The following is a 24,422-nucleotide window of genomic DNA, read 5'->3' on the forward strand; positions in this document are numbered from 1 at the left end:
TGCAATGGCGGATGAGAAACACGCAGCGCAGCAGGAACAGCTCAGGGCAGCGAGGGAACAGGGCAGCAGGAGCGGGCGCTCTCTCTCTCTCTCTCTCTCCGGCCAGCGAGAATTTTTGCAGTCACAGCAGACGCCGCTGTCTCGCGCAGCAGAGGGCGGGAGCAGGCAGCAGAGGCAGCTGGACTCTCTCCCGGCAGCAGCCACGAGGGAAACGCAGCCCGGGGGGTGGGGGGGAAACGCGCCCCTCCCCATGAGGAGAAAAGTTGAATCAAAGCTCACCCAGCCAGGAGGGAAGAGAAGCAGGGCACTGTTGGATTTCCTCTGGTAGCAGCTGGAAAGCCAAGAGCCAGCAGCCTCTACCCTCAGCGTCCGAACCACAAGAGTCAGTTCCCAGGACCGGCTCTCCCCCACCTTGCCCTGCCCAAACCTAGCCTTTGTCTTTTTACAAAAGGCTTGATCGCTCTGAACATCGGGCCATTTGTTGCGTAGCAACAGGGAATGGGAAGAAATTCTCAACCCCCGACATGCCCTTTACCTAAACTGTAGTTAAAATAGAAAATGTGCTCAGAACACTTTCAGGTTTTATTTTAAATGTGCTGTCCTGTTTTCTGAAAAGGAAAGAAAACCTTTTGAAGGCAAGGATTTTAAGGGTTAGTTAAATTTATCAATCTTGATGCATGCATCATGGTCTTTGAAGAAGTTTGCTTGTTATTCTCAACAGCAGAGAGATATAACTCAGCTGGAGACTTTTAATTATCTCCAGTTTTGAAAGAAGCAGCCTGATTTCCTGCAATTGTAATTTAAAGCCAGGTTGGAAATTCCTCCCATTGCTCTTTCTTTCTTTCCAATAAGTTTGGAACTTACTCCAAATTGCAGAAATTTTACATAATTTAAAAAATCTACTTGTGAAGACTTTGCTTTTTCATTCTATATGCCCTGAAAGAATATTTATAGGGTCATTCCCACTTAGGTGCCCATGTAACTCCCATTAACTTTAATGGGGCTTTAGGTGCATGCATTTAGTTACTAAAGAATGCATATAGAGTTACTGTGTTCAGAGGAAAGATGACAAGTCCCTTATTGAGCTGAGATTTCATTAGAATTTCAGATGCCAGTTTTTAAGAGGGGGTTTAGAGGGTCTGTGTGATAAATACATATCATAATGTTGGCTTTTCGCAAATATTACAATGGATACTATTGTGGCAGGACAACCCCCCTCCCCCTTCTCTCTCTCCCTGATTGCTGGCCAGAGATTGATGGCTCAGATTAAGTCAATAGCTTAATCCGGGCTATCGAATGCTGGCGTCTGGAGGTCAAGGTGAGACACTGAGAGAATGTGAAGAATTTTCAAGTGACCGCAAATACACACACTCTTTTCCTATAAAAAACACCACGAAACCTCGGAAAGGTAGAAGCTTTTCTACATGGACATTGGAGCATGAAGTAAAGTCTTCTCCCCTGGGCTTGGACACAGGTTCTGTGTTTACTTCCCAAGGGATTGAGAGAGGACCTGATGCATCCCCAGCTCCAGAAATTGGATTTGGTAAGAAGCATTAGTTTCCTAAATTGTATTCTTCTTTGCTAGATACAATAGTATTAATAGGTACCTTTTTATTTTTAGCGCTATATTGTTTTAATCTCCTTATTTTGGGCAACACATATATATGTTTGTTTTAGCTATGAATAGCTTTTCATGTTTTGTGTAGTAAAAATTATCTAGTTCTTTGTTCCATTCTCACCTGTGTCTAATAAACCATAATCTATTTTACATTAGACATAATTCGGCTGTCTTTATAAGGACTTGTGAGTGAGACTTGGGGTGCAGGTCACTCTGAGTAGGTTTGGTTATTAGTTGTCATAGGCCTAGGCAACTGGTAAAATCTATCCACCCTCTGTCTCCACTCATGACAACTATGTGTATGATTTTAATTCTTTTCTTACAGAGGTAGCCTTGCTGTGAAAAATTGCTGTGTAATGATGACTAAGGTCTTCCTTTCTGGTGCTAGCTAAGCTTAGACATAGTAGTGAAATAGCTGTTATAGTTTTGTTAGAATGCTTGAACTGTCTGCTTGAACTGGATAACATCCCACGAATGGACCCTGCCTCTGACATTCCAACTATCAGCACCTGTCACCTGCAGGAACCACAATCTGGGAGTGATAACAGAATTAATGACAGATGACTGCGCATGCTCCAAGGAGGAATATCCAAGGAGGAGCTAGGGTAAGCAGTTCCTGGAACATGCAAACTAGTTTGGAGAAAAATATGAATATGCATTATTGTTTATGAATATGTGATGGGGTTCGCAACCCACTAACTCAGTTCGAGATCGGGTTGGCTGCTTCTTCGGAGCCCCGGCAGGGCAGCTCGCTCTCGGGGGGAGGCACGGTGGCCAGGAAAAGGCAGAGCTCTCGGGAGGGCAGAGCAACCCGGAGATCGGGAGCGGAGGCAAGAAACGCAGGCAGTCGAATTGGTGGTCCAGGAGGTTTATTAAACGGTAAGGGGAGATGGAGGAGGGACGGGACGGGGCAAGATCGGCGACTTTAAAGCCCCAGACTGCGTTGTGTTGCAGCTTTTAAGGGAAGGAGGGGAAACCACGGAGGAACCAATGGGGTTTACAGAGTTCGGGATTGACATTTACTTAAACAAATGGGAGAACAGGGGGGAGAGTACAGAACTGCATATTTTCCAACAACAGAAGCCAGCAGAGACAAACAAAGGCGAATTTTCTAGAACTATACCATATTAATAACATGAGAGGAGAGAGGAGCTGGGCCAATAGGCTGATGTGCTAATAGATATTAATCTCCTTACTCTCAATGCCTTCTGGGAGCATACTTTCTAGTCACCCTGACCTTAGAAGCACTTTACTCCCAAGTCTCGTCTCGTGGTGGTCTGCTGTAGTGTGATGAGCTGGGGGCGCTCAACTGCGCCAGGGACACAGCAACAAATATGCATTAGGCTGAAGAGTATGTAAAAGGTGTTTCTGTCCATACTAGGTGTTCTTTTTTGGCTGAATGCCAAAGCACCCAGCACTGTACTTTTGCTTTTATCTGTCCCCTATTGTCTTTTATTAAACTTTTAAATCCTAACAGGAGAGTGGACCTTGATTTTCACAGTCTGTGTTTCATAAAGTTTCTATGGCAAAGTAAGTGCTTAATCTGGCTGCTGCAATTTCTTTTCTTGATGCTGATGTTCAAAACTGAAGTTGTGGTCTTACTACTGGTGCACTAAATATGTTCATTTTATTTTCTGGTATCTGGGGAAAAACCTGTTTCATTCTTTTTTTTTTTGACTGCTAAAGTCATTATAAAATGTAAATGAATACATTGCAAGCCAAATCTGAATTACAAATATTCTGTCTGGAGTTTTGTGGGAGTAGTGTGTAAATTGTGTTCATCTTTAAAAGCTGTGGGCATGGATAGAATTTTGTAATAAGGCATCTGCTAAAGTCTCCTGGTTTTCTTAAACTGAGAAGCCTCCACACTTCAAATTTGGAAAAGGTGCATATATACACACACACACACATATATATATATATATGTATTTAGGCACACATACTTTATATATGTGTGTATATGTGCATGTGCGTACATGTGTGCATGTGTATATATATGTGCATGGCGATAATTTAGAGTAGCTCTTCTTTTATTCCAAAATCACCCGTTTTAACACTAAATTTACACATTTGGGAGGCATAAATTTTGTCAATACATGATATTATCAGGGTTGTAGGGCACCCAAATGTAAGTTTGCCAAGAGTTTAGCGAAGCCTGTGTTATGAGGTTTTATGTAGCAGTTTGTGATTCGCCCCAATCGAGCTCAGAGACACTTCAGAGACCAAGTCAGAGAAGTGGGTATTTGTTTTATTCGGTGCACCGGATGTGTGGGAATTGTTTCCACCAAACACACATACCTCAGTACCCCAAAGACACAGTGTTATGGGTAAAATTCATGAATATTAATTACATTCTTCAGGATAGGAGTGGTTATACAAATCATTTCTCAGAAGTCATTAATATCATTAGCATGTGCACCATGCAGTGTCTGTATGTCCTGGTGGTCTTTGGATACCCCCAAAGCCCCCTCCAAGGTGACGGTCCTTCATGGGATGATTCTGCGGTTTCTGGGCTGGTTTGAAATGCATGCTTAGCTGATAAGCCATCAGGCCAGAGCTGTTACCTACAATTTGAATTTGAATTAAGAGTTCAGCCTTCAGCCCTGGAAGCCACAGACAGGGGCCTGTGCTGGTGGAAGGGGGGCAAAAGCTCAGAGAATCTTTCTCATTCGTAATTTAGTACAGACCAGCTCATGGCTTTGTATGAGTGTCCATAAATACTCCTTCTGGAGAAGACACTTTATAGTTGATAAACTCTGTCGTTCCTAAATTGTGACTGTAACAGCTATGAAGAGCTTGTCCTGCTCTCTACAATGGGAGAGTGGCAAAAAGATAGATCTTCTTCTTCTTCTACCCTACACAGTAGGAGGGACTTCAGCTGAGTGAGCTGGTGCAGGGCTATTTTATTACCTAACAGCTAATCACAGTCTGAGCCAAGAGTTTAAAGCCAGGGGGTGCATCTGTTTTGTTAATCACCTTTTCTTCACTTCATTACTGTTCAGCTTGGTTCTAAACAAAAAAGAAGACTTGATCAAAATTTGTAGCTCTCGCTACTGAAGAGTAGTTTAGTTTCAGCATCACAGTGTCTTGGAAAGGGCATCAGGAGACAGATCTGTCAGTTGTCATCATGAACTCAGCAAAGCTTCTTCATATTAGCACTCTGAAGATGATCAGTGATAGGTACACCTGGCACCTGCGCAATTGAAATATTTTTGTTGTCTGATTGCTCAGCCCTGAGCAGCTGATATAGCTGTCTTGTCACATTAGTTCATAGAGGTTGTTAGTAGTGAGAGTTTTTTTGTTTTATAAAAACGACTTTGCAACTTGTTGGCATTTGAACTGGGGACCCAGTCTGGTTCATATAAAGTCTCCTTTATTGAACAGAAACATTATGGTTTTGTACTGTTACAAAGTATAACTTTAGCCATTACAAGAACTTGGTTTAATGTCAGAGATGATCACCATCATCTCTGCTTAACTTCTCTTGCTAATCACCTATGCAAAAGGTAAACATAGTTTTTGCCTCAATCAGTCTCCTGCCCCTGCCAGGGACTATTCAGTTTAAATTCTCTTAATATCCCACATTAACTGATAACAAAAGACTTCTGCAGCTGCTGGACTTCACAGCCAACACCCAAACTCTCACAGCAACTTGAATATTTTCAATGATATTTAGATGGTCTCCTAATTACAGACGGCTTTGATAGTTGCTAAAATCTTCTGGAAGAACTTAAAATGACCTTTTGGCTGCTTGCAGCAACCTACCTGCTATTATACCCATTGGAGTCCTTCCCAAGGTGGTTGAACCTCATCAGGCAACTCACAGGTACATAAAATCCTGCCTCAGATACCTTTTACTTCTTAAATCTGCACTAATCTTCTAAACATTTTGTAATACTGATGAAATTTCTATGTACACTCTGCAGGGGTAAGAATTCCTTCTAGATGCCTTACCAATGAGCGTGTAGCTTAATGACAAGTTTGCAATGAAATTAGATTTCTTTGTATGCAGGCTTTCCAATTTTTTGACAAAGACAGCTGAGTTTTTCATGTGTTGCATAACTTAAGAGTTATTTTTCAGCTTAACACAGTGCAAAACATAAACATTGGTTTAGCAACAATTTCAAGACTATGTAGGTCATATAATGTATGTGGGTTTATATTTTTGTTTTCCCTGTGGATTTCACATGATAACAGAAGTGATAGAAAAAGCAGTTTTAGCATATCTGTCATTCTGCCTTCTGGGACAATCATGTTTACATTTTTTACAAAAGTTACATTTAATGGGAAAAAAGAAACAAAATAACCCTTAAAACTGATAACTTTGAGAAGCAATACTGCCTTTCAGAGACTTCTAAAAATGAAGCAGAATCTGGCACTTTTATGATGCAGGGGTGCAGATCAATCATCAAAACAGGAGTTGTTCAGCCCAAAGCAGTTAAATAAGAGATTAAAAAATCCAGTCTCTGGGCTGCTGTTCTTCTTTTTGTTGTTGTTTTTGTTTAGAAAATATTGTAAAAATTGGCTTTGGCAGTGATTGAAGTGCTATACTCAGCTGTTCAGCTTCAACATATTCTGACATCTTTTGCAGATCAATTAAAGTGTGCCAGTGTGGAAGAAACAAAAAAGATGATGTGGTTTTATCCCTAGTTTGGAATAAAAAGAAATGTATTTGAAGGAAAAGGTGAAGGATGTGAAAAACAAGGTTCACTCTCCTGTTAGGATTAAAAAGGTTTAATAAAAGATAATAAGGGACAGATAAAACCAAAAGGTCAGTGCTGGGTGCTTTGGCATTCAGCCAAAAAAGCACACCTGGTATGGACAGAGACACCCTTTACACACTTTTCAGCCTAATGCATATTCATAAACAGTTATACATATTCATATTTTTCTCCAAACTATTTTGCATGTTCTGGGAACTGATCCACCTCCTCGGAGCATGTGCAGTCGTCTTTCATTGATTCTGTTATCGCTCCCAGATTGTGGTTCCTGCAGGTGACAGGTGCTGATAGTTGGAATGTCAGAGGCAGGGTCCATTCGTGGGATGTTATCCAGTTCAAGCAGACAGTTCAAGCATTCTAATAAAACTATAACAGCCATTTTACTGCTATTAAACTCAGCTAGTAGTAGAAAGAAAGACCTTAGTCATCATTACACAGCAATTTTTCACAAGCAGGCTACCTCTGTAAGAAAAGAATTAAAACAATACACATAGTATCCATTGCAATATTTGCAAAAAGCCAACATTATGACATGTATTTATCACAAGGAGAAATCAGCTGTTTGAACACAGTGAGCCTAACTTTTATAAAGTTGTGTGACACTACTCCACTAAGTAAAAATAAATTAACAAGTAGGTAGAAAGAATTTACGAAATAGAGGCGGATGATCAGGATAATAAGATAATATGTGCATAATCTAAGCCATAAGCCAGAAAGAATACTGGATTTGGTTTAGAAATGAGAAATTGAAAAAAAAAATCTTAAAAACAAGGAGAGAAGTAAATGGACAGGCTACTGACATTTGTGAAAGAAAAATCTTACTGGGACAGAATTTCTGTCTCTCAAGATGAAATCCCTGATCGTGCATGTACATTTAATGATATAATCAACTATGCACTTGTCAGTGGCTTTCGTGAGGATCCAGATCGAATTACTGTAAGCAGCCACTGTTAAAAAAAGACCTTTACAAACAATAGATGAATGTGAAGCTTTTTGATACTTAGTAGAAGAGATTTGTCACTGTTGAGATGGGCACGACATGCAAAGACACAGCTCCAGGCCAAGTAGGAAGGAAGGTAGAGGGGAAGTTTATTACTACAAAGTCTCTTTCATTCTATTTTCTAACATTTGCGCCACATGGCCATTGGCTCCTAACTTGTTCTTTTACAACACTATTGGTCAGGTATTCTTAGCACACATATTTTATAGAAAACAGCCTCCCTCTCAAAGGTACAAATTCCTTCTTGTTGTTTCCCTCTGTTGTTTTGCTTCTTGCTTCTGTGTCCATGCTAAGATTCTCATGGGTACGAGCTGTTGTCCATACTAAGATTCTCACGGGTATGAGCTGTTTGTAACATGGTTGGTGTTTGAGAGCTGAGACAGGCCAGCTGTCAGTTCCCACAGAGATTGATGTGCTGACTTTCCAAAAGCTCCTCCAGAATGCTAAGCAGATAACAGAGTTAATGTTACTAAAATCAAATTAAAAACTACTTTTCTGAAAAAAGCTAAGGTTCAGTTGTAAATATCTAGAAACAACAATATAACTCTTTCTCTTCGAGTCCACAAATATTGTGTGTGCTCTGAAACACTATGCACACAGTTTTGTATTATTAGATTCTATGAGACGAGATTTAACTTGAAGCATAGAAAAAAAACTTCATTTGGATTTATATATTTTGTTCTGTGTTTTTCCCTAACAGAAGGTGCAGCTAATTTGAAAGGTTTCCAAGACAGACAGGGAGTGACTTGGAGAAAGAACCTGAAGTAATGTTGCATATGCAGTTGGAAAATGATAAAGTAGAGGCACTGTGTAAAGAACAGCTTTAAATCACACTGAGGACTGAGTCTGCACAGTCAGATCATGACCTTTGGACAATAAGCCTTATTTGCATTGTCTTTTTCAATGCTGATGTAGGCTGTTATTAAATTCTTGATTTGTCCTCATATCCTACTTGACATGGATTGCTTCAGTTCCCTCTCCATCAAACTATAATAGCACAGGGAAATTGCAAGCATAGCCTTAGGAGTACATATTTTTGATTTTGATTTTTATCACAAACTGCTTCTTTTCCTGTCTCCTATCTACAAAGAAGCATGCAACTTGGAAGTACTCCCAAACTCACAGCTTCCAGGCAACTGTGGGTATCTTGGTTTCCATTTTTTCTCTGAGAGAGATTACACATCTATGCTTTATGTAGAGATTATATGGATTATTTTAATTACATATAGTTTTGCAAGCTTTGAAATACAAAAAAGTCTCAAAAAATTACGCTGTTTTCTATCCAGCTGTAGAGGGCTGCAGTGTGAACACAAATAGGAACATTCTTATTTCAATGAAATAATTACAACAGGGAGATTACTAGAGTAAGCACGTATAATTTTACACTGACTCCAAGATGTTTTCCTGAGGCCTCTGATATTTCATTAATATTCACTGATTTCAACTGGATCATGTAATTTGTGGCATTGGTCCTTATGACAGAACCTGAAAGAAATCATGCCCTAATAATTTGACTCATTTTTATGGAAGTATGTCACAGTTCTTACAGTGAAACCTCTCATGATGTGTCTTTGTGCATGTATATATTTGGGTATTTCTCTGTGTGTGTATTGATTGATTGATTAGCTTTTTATAACAAATATTCTTTTAAGGCAATACATACAAATTTAAAACTGTCTTTCCATGAACATACCGTCTGCACATAAGCAAGAAGCAAAATAGTCAGTGAAACCTGTATCTTAAAGCCAAAGTTATATTAATCTCTTCTCTTGCCACCAGAAGGCTCCTGAAGTACAGTTTTCTCTCCTCCTGAGAACAAGATCTCTGAGGCTTATTAAGTTTGTATTCCTCTATATGTCCTTTTTATTCTGATTATGTTGAAATAACTGTTATAAAAGCAAGTACATTACCTGATTTCAAAATATCCCAATAGCAGAGGAACTGTGATTCCACAAAACAAGGTACCAACTCATTTTTTTATTGTTATACATTAAGGAGTCTTCAGGATGTCTACTTACGCAATAGACATTCTTCTACATTATTTGCCTTGTAGATATGCTCATGGGAACTTTATAAAGCTCTGGAAGTTTTTGGTTTTAGGAATCACGTTTACTTCCCTTCAAAAAAAATAATAATACATCATAATTTCAAATACTTTTCAGAGCATGCAAGTTGGTTCAAAACAATCACCATGACTTTAAAATTAAGTGATTATATTGTAAGATACTGCCTAAAATTATTAGGGCTTTGGATACAGACAGGAGCTTTTTTGAATGAAAGTGAGGTTGATTCTTTTCTTCTTCCTTAAACTAACCTGATTGAACTTGTGTTGATTCAAGCTAATGGGTGGTGGGATATAATGGTGGGAGGGAAAAGTTATTTCCCTCAGAGAGCTGTGTCAGCAAAGAGCTGCAGACTTGGATGAGAAGGGCTGTCAAGAGGTCACTTATCCAGCCTACTGTCAAAGCAGAATCAAATCAGGCTGCCCAGGACTGTCTTCACTTGGTGATGCAGAATAGGGCTTGTGCCAGGGCAAGCAAGGCCTGTGTTAGCTAACAGGCCACAGTACAGCCCTGGGAAGGTGCCATGAGAAAGATACCTAAAAAGCACAGCTGTGCCTCTGAGCTGTGAGAGAATCTCATGGGAAAATTGAGGAGGAACTGAGGAGGAGCCCTCCTCCTCAGGGTGAGAGTGGAATGCAATAAAATGTAAACTGTAAGCTGTGTAATTAACCAGTAGATTAATAATCAATAAATATAAACATTATAACAGTATATAAGCCGCTCATACGGTAAAATAAATGGAACTTGCTTTATAACTCATATTGAGTGTGTCGCAAGACTCCCTTTCTGCCGTCCCTTTTAACAACAACTTGGGGCTTGAAAACCTAAAAAGATTACACAGCCTTTTTAGGCAACCTATTCCTAGCATTTTTTTTTGTTTGTTTATACCCAGTCTGACCATTTCTTTGCCTAAGGCGCTTTGCTTCGTGTTCCCTGACATACACTGCTGTGAGGCTCCCAGCTCCTCTGTTTTGATAACCTGCCTGTATGTTCAGATAAATGGCTGTTAGGGTTCCCCCAAAGCATTTTTTCTGCAGATTGAATAAGCCCTAGTCTCCTGCCTCCCCTTCCAGAGCGAAAGCTCAGGCTCCTCACGAGGGTGGTGGCAGCTGGTTGGCTTTGCTGTCAGGGCTGGCTCATGCTCCATGTGCTGTCAGCCCAGCTTTCCAGGCACTTTTCCTCAGAGCTGCTCCCCATTCAATCAGCTCCCAACCTGTATCATTGCCAGGAGCTCTTCTGTGCAGATGGACAAACTTCCATTTGTGCTAACTTAATTTCATTAAGCTCTTGGCCAAATCCTCCAACCATTCTAAATGGCAGTCCTCCCTGCATTCACTGCCTGGAGTGGTCTCATCTGCAGACTTGCTGTAAATTCACTCTACAGCCTCCTCCAGGCAATTTCATAAAGATTTTAAATGGGATCCATAAGATGCAGTACTCCACTGTGGGTTTGTGCTGGGAGAAAAAGTGGTGACTGAATAAACTCTGACAGGCAAGTGAGAAGTTACGGCACTGGTTTCTCAATAGCCATTGTCAAGAATTTCTTCCTGTTTGGCTATTCGTTTATTTTTGTTCTTGTTTTTATTTCTTAAATTTTTTTTTTAAATAGGTTCACACTGTTTCTTAAATCCTAATCTGTGACCTTTGTACTTCACTTAATTAGGTAAGACTTGCTGCTAGAGCATCCACAGTCATATAGTTTTTAGTTTAGCATTTGGCATTTGTGCAGAATATTGAGCTGTCTGTTGATTACCTGTTTCTGACTGATCTCAGTCCTCTGCAGCCAAAAATACCTGTGAACGGTAGCATTGGGAAACAAAGCATAAGATCTCCTTGGTGGTTGGAAGAAAATCTCTTTATTGCAAAAAGACAAGCCTTTTCATACTCTCCCCTTAGGCGGGCAAAGCACAGATTGGCTGCCTGCCCATGTGTCACCGCCAATCACGTGCTCTCCCACCCAATCACTTCCTTGATACTTTTTTGGTGAATAAGAGTGAACAGACGTGAAGAGAATTTAACAGTAAGGCTTTTCTTTATCTCTCACTGCTCCCCCTTCTTTGTTTAATTAATGAAAACACACCAAAGGCAGCTATGCTAAATAGTACTTAATGTTTAAAAAACTTGAACAGATCCTGAAACATTTTCAGGTGTAGTAAAGCAACAACCTTTCAAAACACCAACATATGCCTATGACATGAACAATACGCACATGGTATCAGTATGCACAGCGTTATTCCTTTGCTCCATCCATCTTAGGGAGTAAGACATTCGCAGTGCCTCTACCAATCAGGATGGGGCAACAAATGGCTGTACATACCATGAAAGAACCCATTTCATGTGGTGACCTGTGGAAACACAAGCATAACCTCTGCCCCACGTCAATAGATCTAAGGGTCCTTCCCATTGCCCTGTTAACAAGTTCTTTACCATCACCAGAGGTCTGGAATAAGCCTTGTATCGAAAGAATATTGTCTTTCACATGCTGTTTGGCTGACCTCATCTCGATTCAAAAAATTGAGAACATACATGGCTTTTGCTAATCTGTCATGAGGGCCCCCCAACTCCCCCTCTTTTTGTTTTTCAAGCATGGTTTTCAGTGTCCTGTGGGCATGTTCAACATGGCCTGCTGTCAGAGGCTGAAACAGTTCATGCCTCAAACATTGCTATAAAGTTTTGCTCATTATAACAAAAAAGTATATAAAGAAGCTACAATCAAAGAAGCCTTCCTGAAAATACCTGACTGGGACTTTGGACTGAGAGTCAAACTGCTGAGATTAGATAAAGGGGAACCTATTGTTCAATCATCTCAGGCTGAGGGAAAGGTGTACATACACAAAGGCCAAAACCACCAGCTGTGCTGAGAATCATCCCTGTCTGAGTTTGGGGTGGGTGGAGAGCACAGCTTACAGAAGCCAGATTTGCACAGACTTCCCTCCCAGCCAAGATGGAGGTGGGAGGAGGTTTGGGGTGCATGGCATAACCTCTGGTGAGAGGCAATAAACACCCACCCTTTGTTACACAAACTGGCCCAGCTGTGGAACCCCCCAACCCCACAGGCCACATCCACGGGACTTTCACGTGAGAGGCAGCTGCAGGGAAGTCACAATCCATCAAAGACCCCCCAAAATGCTCCCCAGAGGCCTTGCACCACAGGAGTGCATGTGAAGCAAGCAGAGTCTGCTGCAAGAGACTGCCCCTCCCGCAGGGGGACATGCCTGGACATTGCCACCTGGCCTGAGTGTATATTAACCCATGGGATTCTGTGCTTTCTGGAGGGACCATCACCACCGAGAAGACCAGCTGGAGAGGATCAACGTGACATCATTGGGATCCATGTATGGTGATATTTTCTTTCTCCCTCTTTCTGTCCCCCCCACCTCTTTTCCTACTTCTCTTTTTCTCTCTTTTCCTCCTTCTCTCTCTCATATTTACTATCAAATAAAACTCATACTATTGACTGGCATATGGTCTTGTTTGCACCTTAATTCAGGCAGAGGTATTTCTAAAGAACCTCAATAATTAGATCATAGCACCTGCCCATTGGGAGAGTGAGGAATACCTGTGTTGTGGGGGACACGCCACTGTTGTAAGAATTGACGAGTATGTTCCAAAGTGTAGGCTGTCCCATTGTCCATTTTAATAGTGTTTGGAAAACCTTAAGCATCAAAGCAGGTAAGCTAGTGCCAGGTGACATCACAGGCCTTCTCTTCAGTGTAGGCAGGTGCCATCAAAAAACAAGAGTGTCAACAGATACATGAACATGTGAGAAATGAAGCCCACTTCTTATAAAGTTTTATTAAAAGATAAAAGAATAAAAAGATAAAAAAATAAAATTATCCAACAAATCAGAGGGGTACAGCACTGGGTGCTCTGCCACCGACAAGGGTACAGCCAGAAGCACACCTCCAGGCTGTGGGTTAGTGTTTAAACCCGTCTTAGCCCCGCCTCTGTGCAGTGTTGATTGGCTTGTTGTTGTGACCAGGGCTCCTCTTATTGGTTGACTGCCTTCCAATGATGATTGTCTAGTTATCCCCTTACGCTGATTAGGACCTAGATGTTAACACCCACTTCCCTCCCCTTTCTCAACAAGAACTTTTAACAGGTGCATTTAACAATCAATAAAGGTACACAACAATTAACAATAACATATACATAACAATTAACTATAACATATGAAAATTAACAATTAACATACATGCAACAGTGAACCCAACCTTATAACCAATTACAAAAGCCAATTCCATAATTTCATTTATAACAAACATATTTCAAATGACCAAATTCTGGAATATGAGTAACATCAGTCTGCCAAATAGAGGTAGCAATCAGGCCTCGAGGATTAATGCCTTCTGCCAAAGGAGCAGGAGCAACTCCACGACACGAGGCATAAGACAGTAAAATGTCACATGCCTGCAAAGAAGTTAACTGAAATTGTTTGTGTAAAGAAAAAGCATTTTGGTGGAAGAAGTCATGAGATAGTTTGGTCTGTGCAAAAGTGTGTGGTACAATAACTGGTGTAACAGTGATATCTGCATAATTATTACCTTTGGCGATAGGGCCAGGTAAACCTGCGTGAGAGGAAATGTGTAGCACATAAAAATTGTGCTGTCGACTGTTAATCAAAATCCGCAATGTCCATAACTCTGTAAAAAAAAAGGGGATTATCAACATGTCATAAATAAGAGCACTTTAAATGAAAAACAACATTAGCACCATAGGCAGAATCAGTTACAATATTTAGTGGCTCCTGTATAAAAAACTGAAAGGCATATTGAATACCAGCTAATTCTAAGATCTGCACAGAGGCATCCTTCCATATCACACCTTTTTATGCTATTGGGCAGTCTTACTTATATACCACTTCAGCTTTGCTGGTTTTGCTGGTTTTGCTGGATGCATCTGTAAAAAGTCAGTCTGTCGACAGGGGTCACGCTGCAGTGGCGTTTTGCATAAGGGGAGGCCACCCACCTCTGTCCACAGGTAAAACTTTTCTAGTTGCCTAGAAAAGTCTGGAAGTACAGTTTGAAATTACTATCATCTGATAACAGCCATGACAACTTGTCCCTAGTCCACACAGTTTTCCTCACAGTGTGAGGTAAAAACAACCACTCAAACACATGCAAAGGATACAAACCACTGAACTAAAACAGCAGAAGTTTGAAACTTACTAGCAACTATGGCAATGCTGTAAATGAGTTTAAGTTCGCTAAAGTTAATTATGTCCATGAGTTAATAATATGTTAATGAGTTCATAAGGTTATTATAAAGTTAAGCCAGTTATATTACTTACATTAGAGTTACTACGCAGCAAGATGCTGTACAAAGTGTAACATAGAAACACAACCATTAAATGAATATGCATGAAAGCACCCACATAAAGGAAGATGTTTCTAGAATACCCCAACAGAAAAAGGTGATGTCATCAAGAATGCCGATTGGACCAGACAAGAACCAACCAGGACAGACCCCTAGACAATGACTGGACAGGAATGCACCAGAGAAAATGAGCCAATCACATTTGGACAAACGAGCCAATGAGACAAAGGATCCAAAATGGACCAATGGGGCGTAACAAGCGAGGGTATAAGTGACCCAGTGCTTTGCAGATGCTTTTCCGCCCTTTCGGACTTGCCAGGGAAAGCACCCAACATTGGGAGCGCTGTTTTCAGGTCTGCCTTGTTGTGAGAAGCAGCGTTGAGAATGCCGTTTTCAGGTCTGCCTTGTTGTGAGAAGTAGCGAGCTTATCTCAGTACTTCCGTTCTTTGGTTGTTAATTAATAAATAGTTGTTCTTCACAAGCCGGGGAGTGAGTTGTGTTGCTCGCCACGTCCTCGTTCCCCCATTTGTCAGCAAGACAAACAGGTTTATCAGGGTCCCATCGCAATTCGAACAAGGGGTGTAAAAGTTCTGTAGATCAGACGGTGTGCAGCTTGGCCGCTGTACTCGGCGCGCAGCCTAGCGGCGCCACCAGCACCTTCATCCTCTGCTGCTTGCAGCCCGGCCACAGAGCCTGCCGCGTTGCTTTCTGGCAGCCTGGCGCGGCCACATCCACTTTCTCTGCTGCTTTCGCCACCAGAGTGGCCGGGCAGTCCCAGCAGCTGCCATCTGCTGCGGCTCGGAGAGCCCGTGTGAGACGCGCTTGTGCTTGCTGGCCGCCGCCACGGCCGGGCTGCGCGGAGCACTACAGGCTGCAGGAACTTTTGTTCCGCCACTGCATGGACACCCAGCGCTTCACGCAGGCGGGGTGTGCGCGCTGCCATGTCGGCGCAGGGCTGCCCTGAGGGTGGGGCCCGTGCCACCGGACCAGCACTCGCAACGACCCGGTGCCACCCCGCGGGACGAGCACGGAGGACCCGCTGCTGCCAGTGCCGCCGCCATGTCCGCACGTGGCTCTCTTGAGGGCAGTGTCAGCCTCCCCTGGCAGGGGAAGCTGCCCACTGGCTCCGCCGCTTTTCTCCGCCCGGCTCGGTGCTGCCTCGCTCTGCAGCCTGTGGGCGGGCGCCGCCGCGCCGGAGAAGCCATCTGAGCCTGCCGGCGAGGGACCGGCAGCTGCTCGTGGCATGCACGGTGGGGGAGCTACCCGCAGCATGCCGGGGGGCACAGCCATGGGGCTGCCGGCAGGGCCGCTCGGAGTGCGCCGCTGCTGCGGCTCCCTTCCCGCGGGCTCCGCTCACCCCCCTGCATCGCATCTCCCCTGCATTTCCGTCAACGCTGTGCTCCAGCATTACTGTTCCGCGGAGGGTGCAAATCTGCCTCCCTTTCGGCGTCTTAGGGTCCAGAATCGAAAGGATTGACTGGGTCAAGATTTTCATAATCAAGCAGAACCGTGGGGAATAGGCTCATCTCGGAATAGTAGAAGGTGGGCACGGCCGGGGCGGAGGGGTCAGGGGAATCAGTTTCGGAAGATACAAAATGGCGCTTGTTCACGCTGGTTTCGGTTTCAAAATGGTGGTTTTTTGCGTACTTTTCGGTTTCTGAAGCCACAAGATGGTTATTTTCGGCGCACTTGTCTATATGAGCCGCAATTATTGTTCCCCATGTGGCGAGATGGCTGCAAGCCTCGGATTTGCCATTTCTGGCAATATCAAAGGGTTTCTGTTCTACTGCCTGCCAGGCTTTCAATTCAGAAATTTTGGTAGAAGGGAAATCTTTTACATGCATGGATACCCAGCATTGAAGATACATATATTCTACCGATACAGGAGTCCTCTTAGAAAATCTAAGCTCTGTGTTTGTTCCAGGGATATTTTTCCTCCCATTATTCCCCTGCTGCTCACCTGATAGGTAATGGATATGCATTTTGGATTCTTTACTGGACCTTTTCCTTGGTGGACCAATTCTTCGTTCAGCAGGGTGATGCTACCGGTGCAGTCCATTTCTTTCACTGGCTTTCATTGGTTCTGATTTGGGCCTGCCATTTGTAGCATTGGGGAACAAAAAGACAATCTTGCTGGACTGAAAAACTCTTGCAAAAAACCAGGCGTTTTTATACTCTGCTTAGGCAGGCTAAGCACAGATTGGCTGCCTGCTTCCAGTCACGTGCCCTCAAATCCAATCACTTCCCTGATGCTTTTTGGTGAAAAAGAGTGAATGGAAGTGAACAGGATTTACCAGTAAGGCTTTTTTTAATCTCCCACAGTAAACTTGCTTACTGCAAACAAAAAAGGTCAGGATTCTTTAAGTTAATCTTGTACTGTCTGTCTGGCTCCCTTTTGCTGTGTGCAGAGACTGCCGGTATGGTGTACAAATGTTAAATGTGTAATTGTGTTGGTTTTGCTTGGCCTGATTTTTGGTCGCGGGGGTGCCACAAAGATGGCTCCTATGAGAAGCTCCTGGGTGCTTCTATATCCAGCAGAGCCAATCTCTGATGGCTCTGAAGAAGGACATGCCTCTGGCCAATGCTGGGCCAGTTAGAGATGGTGGTAATGCCTCTGTGATAACATTTTTAAGAAGAAAAAAAAAACAAAGACACACACAGTTTTTCCTAGCCAGAGAAGGAGAAGGAGGTGAGAACATGTGAGGGAAACAACATGGAGACACTAAGGTCAGTGGAGAAGGAGGGGGAGGAGGTGCTCCAGGCGCTGGAGCCAAATTTCTTCTGCAGGCCGTGGTGAAGACCATGGTGGAGCAGGCTGTCTCCCTGCAGCCCATGGGGATCCACTTGCAGCCCATGGGGGAGGTGCCCCATGTCAGAGCAGGTGGGTGTCTGGAGGAGGCTGTGTTCCAGTGGGAGACCCAGTCGAGAGATAGGCCCCCTGCTTCCAGACTGGAGCAGCCTGTGCTTGGAGGACTGCATCCTATGGATGAGTGACCACAGCAGTTTTGGGAGGACTGTCTGCCCGTGGGACAAGACTCATGTTGCAGCAGTTTTGGGATGACTGCTGCTCATGAGATTGGATCATGTTGGAGATAGAGAACTGTTTCCCATAGGAGGGACCCCGCGGTGAAGCAGGGGGAGGACTTCTCTCCCTGAGCAGTGGAAGAAAGACCTCACTGATGAACTTACCCAAACCCTCACGCCCTGTCCCCCTGCACTGTTAGTTGGAAGGAGGGAGGGGTTGGGGGTCAAGAGTGGTATCTTTAAGGGCTTATTTTACTTCTCCTTATCCTTCTCTGACTCTGTTAGTAATAAATTCACTGTGTAACTTGAAGTTGAGCCTGTTTTGCCCTTGAAGTGTTTTTCTCCCGGTCTTCATCTTGACTCATGACTACTTGGTTAATTTTTTCCCCTCTCCTGTGCCCAGGGGAGGGGAAATGTCTGGCAGGGGAAAGCGAGCGAGCTGCTGTCGTGGGTGCCTGGCATTTGGCCAGGGTCAAACCATGACAGAAACACAACTTCCTGATACAGATATAGTCAATTGTAATAACCAATGAGCAACTGTGCTAAGCATTAGTGTGCTCACCACTCCTGATCAGGCACCAGAAAAGGTTTTGCTGACAAAGTAGTTGAACACCTAATAGTCAGGTGGGGAGGAATAGATATCTGTTCTCTGGAATGAGTCGATCCTCGAGGCTATTGAGCTGCTGTCAGGACCGTGGTTTTCCGTTTAGGATCATATACCTACAATGTTGGTTTCTCCTTGAATCTTTGAGCTACTACTTATCTTTGTCTCAGCAGTCTTCCCTCTGCAATTTTATCTTATCTTGCGTGGCTTTGCTATTCAGATTTTCTCACATCTCAAGAAATTTCATCAGAAGCTTGGGCTGAGTTCTCACAGCTGGGCTGTATTAGGGATGGACCCAAGATCACAGGCAACTGACTGACTTGGTGTAACACAGTGAACCTGCCCATGCCTCCTTCTTCCCTCGTTTTTTCCCCCATTGGCTCTAAAATCAGCCAAGCCAAGGTTAGTCTCAGTGCTGATGTTCAGAAAGGAGAGAAACTTTTCTCCTGTTCTTAGGATGAAGAACAAACTGTTTGAGACATGTAGAAACAGTTTTTAATAGTCTTTTGTAACTCATGTCGTCTTTCATTCCAGTGTTGGAGCCATGGCACCAGAAGTAGAAGAAATGACAATGAATTAAACAAAACTTTGTCGCCAAAGTGCAGGACCAAGCACTTGGCCTTGTTGAATCTCATACCATTGGCCTCAGCCCGTCGATCCAGCCAGTCCAGGTCCCTCTGCAGAGCCTTCCTGCCCTCCAGCAGATTGACACTCACACCCAACTTGGTGTCCTCAGCAAATTTGTTCATTCCCCTCATCCAGTTCAGCAGTAAAGATATTAAACAGTACTGGGCCCAACACTGATGCCTGGGGCACACCACTAGGGACTGGACACCAGCTAGATGCAACACCATTTACCACCGCACTTCAGTGTGTTACCATAAGGTCTGGCATTAAACTAATGTGGGAAAAGGAAACTTAAAAAATTCTTTTGGTGTGTGTAAATGATTTGTACTAAAATCTCATCTTCTTCTAGAGTGAGTGTCTCTAGCTGCCATTATGTTTCTCTTATAAAAATATGGTACCTTCCTCTGGAAGCTGACAGATGAAAACAGCTGTTAATTAAAAGATTAAGAGTAATGTAAATTGGCCTGTGCTCCTGCATTAAACTGGTAAGAGCATTTGAAACCCCCTTAATTTGTAGTTACTATATCTTACTTCCAAAAGTACCTCTTTTGAAATAGTTTCTCAGCTATAAGATCAGGTTGCAACATTCCAGTGATGTTGCCTGAGACCTCTTTCCCCCATTAACAGGTCTGTACTTCTTTGGAAGAACTGAGGTTTATTCTCTCTTTGTGGGAGAATGAGACTTACTGACTCCAGTGAGGGATGAAGGAGGTTGTGTCGGGAAGGGAAAATATATAAGTCAACTGCATATTTTAAATTGCAGGGCAAATTGACTGTTGCCAGAATAAATCCTTACTCATTTTGTTTGTACTCTCTTGAAAAGTTATTGGGGACCCAAATTAAGAGGATGCTGTGTTAAAATATTTACTTTGCTTTTGTTCAAGCTAGTTAGGCTTGTCACTTACTAAAGTTCTTTCAGCAGGATGGCCACATTTTTCATGATGCATTTCCATTTTGCCTTCAGTTTTTCTGGCAAAGGTTTGGAGTAGTATATCTGTTAAACTGAGGGTCTGTTATTCAAAGAGCTGGTCTCTATAGTTTTGCCAGTTTATTGCCTCAGCAGCACAATTCCACCTGGTTTGAGGCTGAAGGAGAGAAGCTGTTGTGAAGGGGCTTACAGCCTAGCAATGCTGCAGAATTGTGTGTGATTAAGGCCAAAGTCTTGTCCAGCCATTTCTGGCTGTCTTTCCTTTTCCTTGTGGTATAACAGATTTTCCTCCAAAGAAGATATAGGAGTCTTCTGCTTCAGCATTCTGTCTTTACCTGACTGAGACTAAACAGCAACCCCAAAACCGGAGAAAAGTCAGGTTAATACAGATCTCTTGCATCTGGCTGAAAAGAAATAGGAAATGTCTTCCCCTTTTCCTTCCCAGGAAAGATCTTGATACCATAATTTTCCTTTTAAACTTAAAAGCAGTAGTAATATGGACTTCACAATGGTTATTTTTCCTGGAGGGTTCACTGGGGAGATGAATGAGTTTTCCTTGGGGGTAGAAGTGAGGTTTTGAAGTTTTTCAAGAGAGACCTATCAATTTGCTGTTTCTCATGCTTTTGAACTAAATCGCTGCTGGTAAAAGCATATTTTTAAACCAAGTTTAAATTACTTTTCACTTGTTATGATGCCTTAAAAGCTGGTAAAAATAAGAGGCAGACATAGCAGTGTAGGGAAAAAGGGTATTACCTTGGTTTTAATAGGATCCCAGGTGCCCCCTCGTCAAAGGTGGAATCACACCAAGGAGCACACCCCGTGTACAACGCATATACAATTTTATGGACCTTAAAAATTAGCATACGTACCTAAAATCCCCCAGTAAGAAACCTAACAAATGAAGTCATTGTCCCCCTATTCTAATTATCCCCCCCCCCACCCCATGAGACTACAATCTAGTTTACGAAAACATGTTCCAGAGAGGAGGCCCCATCCAAGGTTGGAGCTTCTAGTTCGGAGATAATAGGGATGTTTCGTCTTCCCCAGAGAATGCCGAACTAGGCTGAATATCAGAGTACAAGGGTTGTAGACATGTAGGGCTAAGGTACAGGGAGTGAAAGGTACAAGGAATGAGAAAGGGTTTAAAATGTATAAAAAGGATATAAAGAGCAAAGACAAAAACCATCAGGCATCAGTTATAGATGACAATGTAATTCTACTATCTGTGTATCTGTCCTACAGGAATGTGCCTATCTGAGTCCTATGGGCAAAGTTCCTTGAGTGCATATATTCTGAAGTGGCTTGTTCTTGAATACTCCAGCGAAGATTGCACAAATTAATTGCATGTGAAGGGCATCAACTGTTATTACATTCTCCAGCACATGCTCTGTCTGCAATAGGCATTTTCCACGGATATGCAACTACCCTCTCAACATATTCTAAGGACTGCATGCACAGCACAACTCCTAAAAGAACTTTGTGGGAAAGCTCACTTCTTTAGTGGTACCACACTAGGAATAGGTTCCTGCTAGAGGGAGTGGATTCTCTCATGGAGAGATAACCCTGTCTCAAACTCTCCCTGGTGGAAGATGAGAACTGAAGTGAGAATCTTCTTTCGACCCCACAGTGAAAAGAAGTGTGCTACAGCATCTGCCAGCCTCTGGCTTAATACCTTGCACAGAAATTCTGGTTGCCCACCTAGGATTCCTGCTCTGATATTCTTGGCTGTGCTCCAAAACCAGGGTTGATAGATGTCCTGAATCTGCATAGCAACCATCTGTTTAGAGCCCAGGAGCAGGCCATCACCAAGCACAGAGATAATGTGGCACAGACCTGATGTATGCAGCAGATGCCATTTTGTCCTTCAGCAGCTGCTCTGTACATTAGCTGTTGTTTCTGCCAGCTTGGCCACCCTCTTGCCAGCACAAATCATACCTTTCCAAGCTCTCTGTAGTGCTGACCGCAGCCAAGACATGTGAACATGAAGAGAGAAAAAGAAATGGTTTTTACTTAGTAAAAAAATGATATCTAATGAAGAAAAGACTGGAAAAAGCTGCCTTTCCTGCCCCTCCCTTGGCAGCCTTCTCTTTGTGTGGCAATGCATAAATAAACTGATTTTTGGCTAACATAATTCACAAAATGTGCTTCACTGTTTCAAGATAATAACTCCAAGTGATGGGATGTAATGTAGTCAGGAGAGAAAAACTCTTGGTCCACCAAAGCAGTTCCTGAGCAACATTATTCCTATGTGGAATTGCTGGAACTCAGACAACGTGAACAGTTCTGATCAAATGAATGAAATATATTCTTTTGTTATTATATTGTGCTGGTTTAAAAGACAGGTGTCTCCCAAGGAAGGTGAGGACTTTGCTGGAATGGAAAAGATGACCCCCTCCTTCCAAATTATTATAACTTTGAAATTACGAGGCTTTCAGGCAAAGATACAGGGAAAGGAATAGCAGTTCTTTACTAGAATATATATCTTTATAACAAGACAAACAACAACAGCAACAACACAAATAAAATACCCAATAACAGCCTTTTTCCTGCCTGTCACTGCTGCAACTACTATCTTTGGTGTAGTTATGACCATAAACTGCAGGGGGTGCTCTTGGCTCCTAGCGAGGCAGAGGCGCTGCAGTGACTCCCCCACAGCTGCAGGGGGCACTCTTGGCTCAGGTGGCTTCAGAGGGCAACCACCGGAAGCTCTGACCCTCCCCAGGGGGTAATGGCATCCTCAGGGAGAGAGAAGGTGGAGGGTGGGGGGTGTTCCGGTTTTCCCCTGGCTCTCGAGTATCCTGTGTGGTGTTCTGCTGACAGCGACAGCAGCAGCAGCAGCTGAGGCTCCAGGAAAGAGACGGAAGGTGCTTCCCTCAGAGAGAGGGAGGGTGTGAGGGCCCGTATTTGCCCTCAGGTGCCCAGGCAGATATTGAGGGTCTCTCTCCCAGAAAGGACAGGTGTCGACAAGTCCCAGTCCAATGGTCGCTCCTGTGAGCAACATCCCACCAATGGCAAAGAGAAATGGCAAGAAAGGCTTAGCTGTAGCAGTGAGTCCCCCTGGGCAGGAGAAATCCAGCACCAAAAATCCCCCAGCCATCCGCCCTCCAGACAGTGCAGAGACTGATCCACCTCCAGCTCAGAAACTGCCAAAAACCACCCTGCTTCTCCCCGTCCCGCAGGCATGGCTCCCAAATTCTTGTTTCCCTTGGCCAAGTCCATAATGTGGTATGTCAGAGTGATCAGCCATTTCTTTTGTTTCCTAATTATCCCTAATTGTTCTCTGGACAAGCCCCTCCCCTCACAGGTTCTTCCTTTCAGATGGGAAAAAAAAATCCCTGAAGAACCCAAACACGCAACATGTATTTAGGATGGATTTACAAGAGAGATGGCCTTTGTAGGAAGAGACCATGCATAGCAGAGGGCAGGCCTGGGAGGCCCTGGGGTCCAGGCCATGTGCTGCACCAGTCCCGAGTGTGCTAGAGGAGACAGGAAGGACTGAGTCATTCTGTATGCGGGAAGAAACTAGTGAAGAAATGTGTTCAGGTTGGACATAAGGAATTTTTTCATGGAAGGGATTCTCAAACACTGGAATGGACTACCCAGAGTGGTGGTGTAGCTGTCATCCTTGGAGGTGTTGAAGTAATGATGGATTTGACACTCAAAACTCTGGTGTAGTTGACAGTGTGGTGATCAACTGTAGGTTGGACTTGATGATCTTGGGGGTGTGATAAATACATATCATATGTTGGCTTTTTGCAAATATTACAATGGATACTATGTGTATAATTTTAATTCTTTTTACAAAGGTAGCCTTGCTGTGAAAAATAGCTGTGTAATGATGACTAATGCCTTTCTTTTTGTTGCTAGCTAAGCTTAGACATAGTAGTGAAATAGCTGTTACAGTTTTGTTAAAGTGCTTTAACTGCCTGCTTGAACTGGATAACATCCCATGAACAGACCCTGCCAGTGACATCAGCACCTGTTGTCTGCAGAAACTACAATCTGGGAGTAATAACAGAATCAATTAAAGACGACTGTGCATGCTCCGAGGAGGTGTATCCAAGGAGGAGCTAGGCAGTTCCTGGAACATGCAAACTAGTTTGGAGAAAAGTTTGAATATGCATAATTGTTTATGAATATGCATTAGGCTGAAGGGTATCCCTGTCCATACCAGGTGTGCTTTTTGGCTGGATGCCAGGCATGCAGCACTGTACTTTTGCTTGTATCTGTCCCCTATTGTCTTTTATTAAACTTTTAAATCCTAACAGGAGAGTGGACCCCATTTTTCACAATTGGTGGCCTCATCCTGGGTTCAACACCTCGCCTCCAAGACTCTAGGAGATTCCGAATGTGGAAGGCACGCCCCGAGGAGTTCGGCGGCCTGCTCTGTTTATCTTCTAGTGTGAACTGGTGGTTGCAAGCTAACACCCTGTGGGCAAGAAGGGACACATAAAGCAAAGGAAGGGGGAAAAGGTTCCTTAAAGAAGCCGTGATGATTAGCCCCACAAATTTTGTGCACGA

The 24,422-nt window shown here is 43.2% G+C and overlaps 1 long non-coding RNA gene across 1 annotated transcript; it reads left to right on the forward strand.

Moving 5' to 3' along the window:
• Positions 1-2,206: 2,206 nt before the first annotated feature.
• LOC146445465 (uncharacterized) lies at positions 2,207-24,090 on the forward strand. Its single transcript, XR_014855096.1, has 3 exons — positions 2,207-2,497; positions 18,881-19,458; positions 21,144-24,090. It is a non-coding gene; the product is annotated as an uncharacterized LOC146445465 (long non-coding RNA).
• Positions 24,091-24,422: the final 332 nt, after the last annotated feature.

The sequence above is a fragment of the Lichenostomus cassidix genome, chromosome 1 (assembly GCF_008360975.1).
Source record: "Lichenostomus cassidix isolate B80296 chromosome 1, HeHo_3.0, whole genome shotgun sequence".
In the NCBI taxonomy this organism is placed as follows: domain Eukaryota; kingdom Metazoa; phylum Chordata; class Aves; order Passeriformes; family Meliphagidae; genus Lichenostomus; species Lichenostomus cassidix.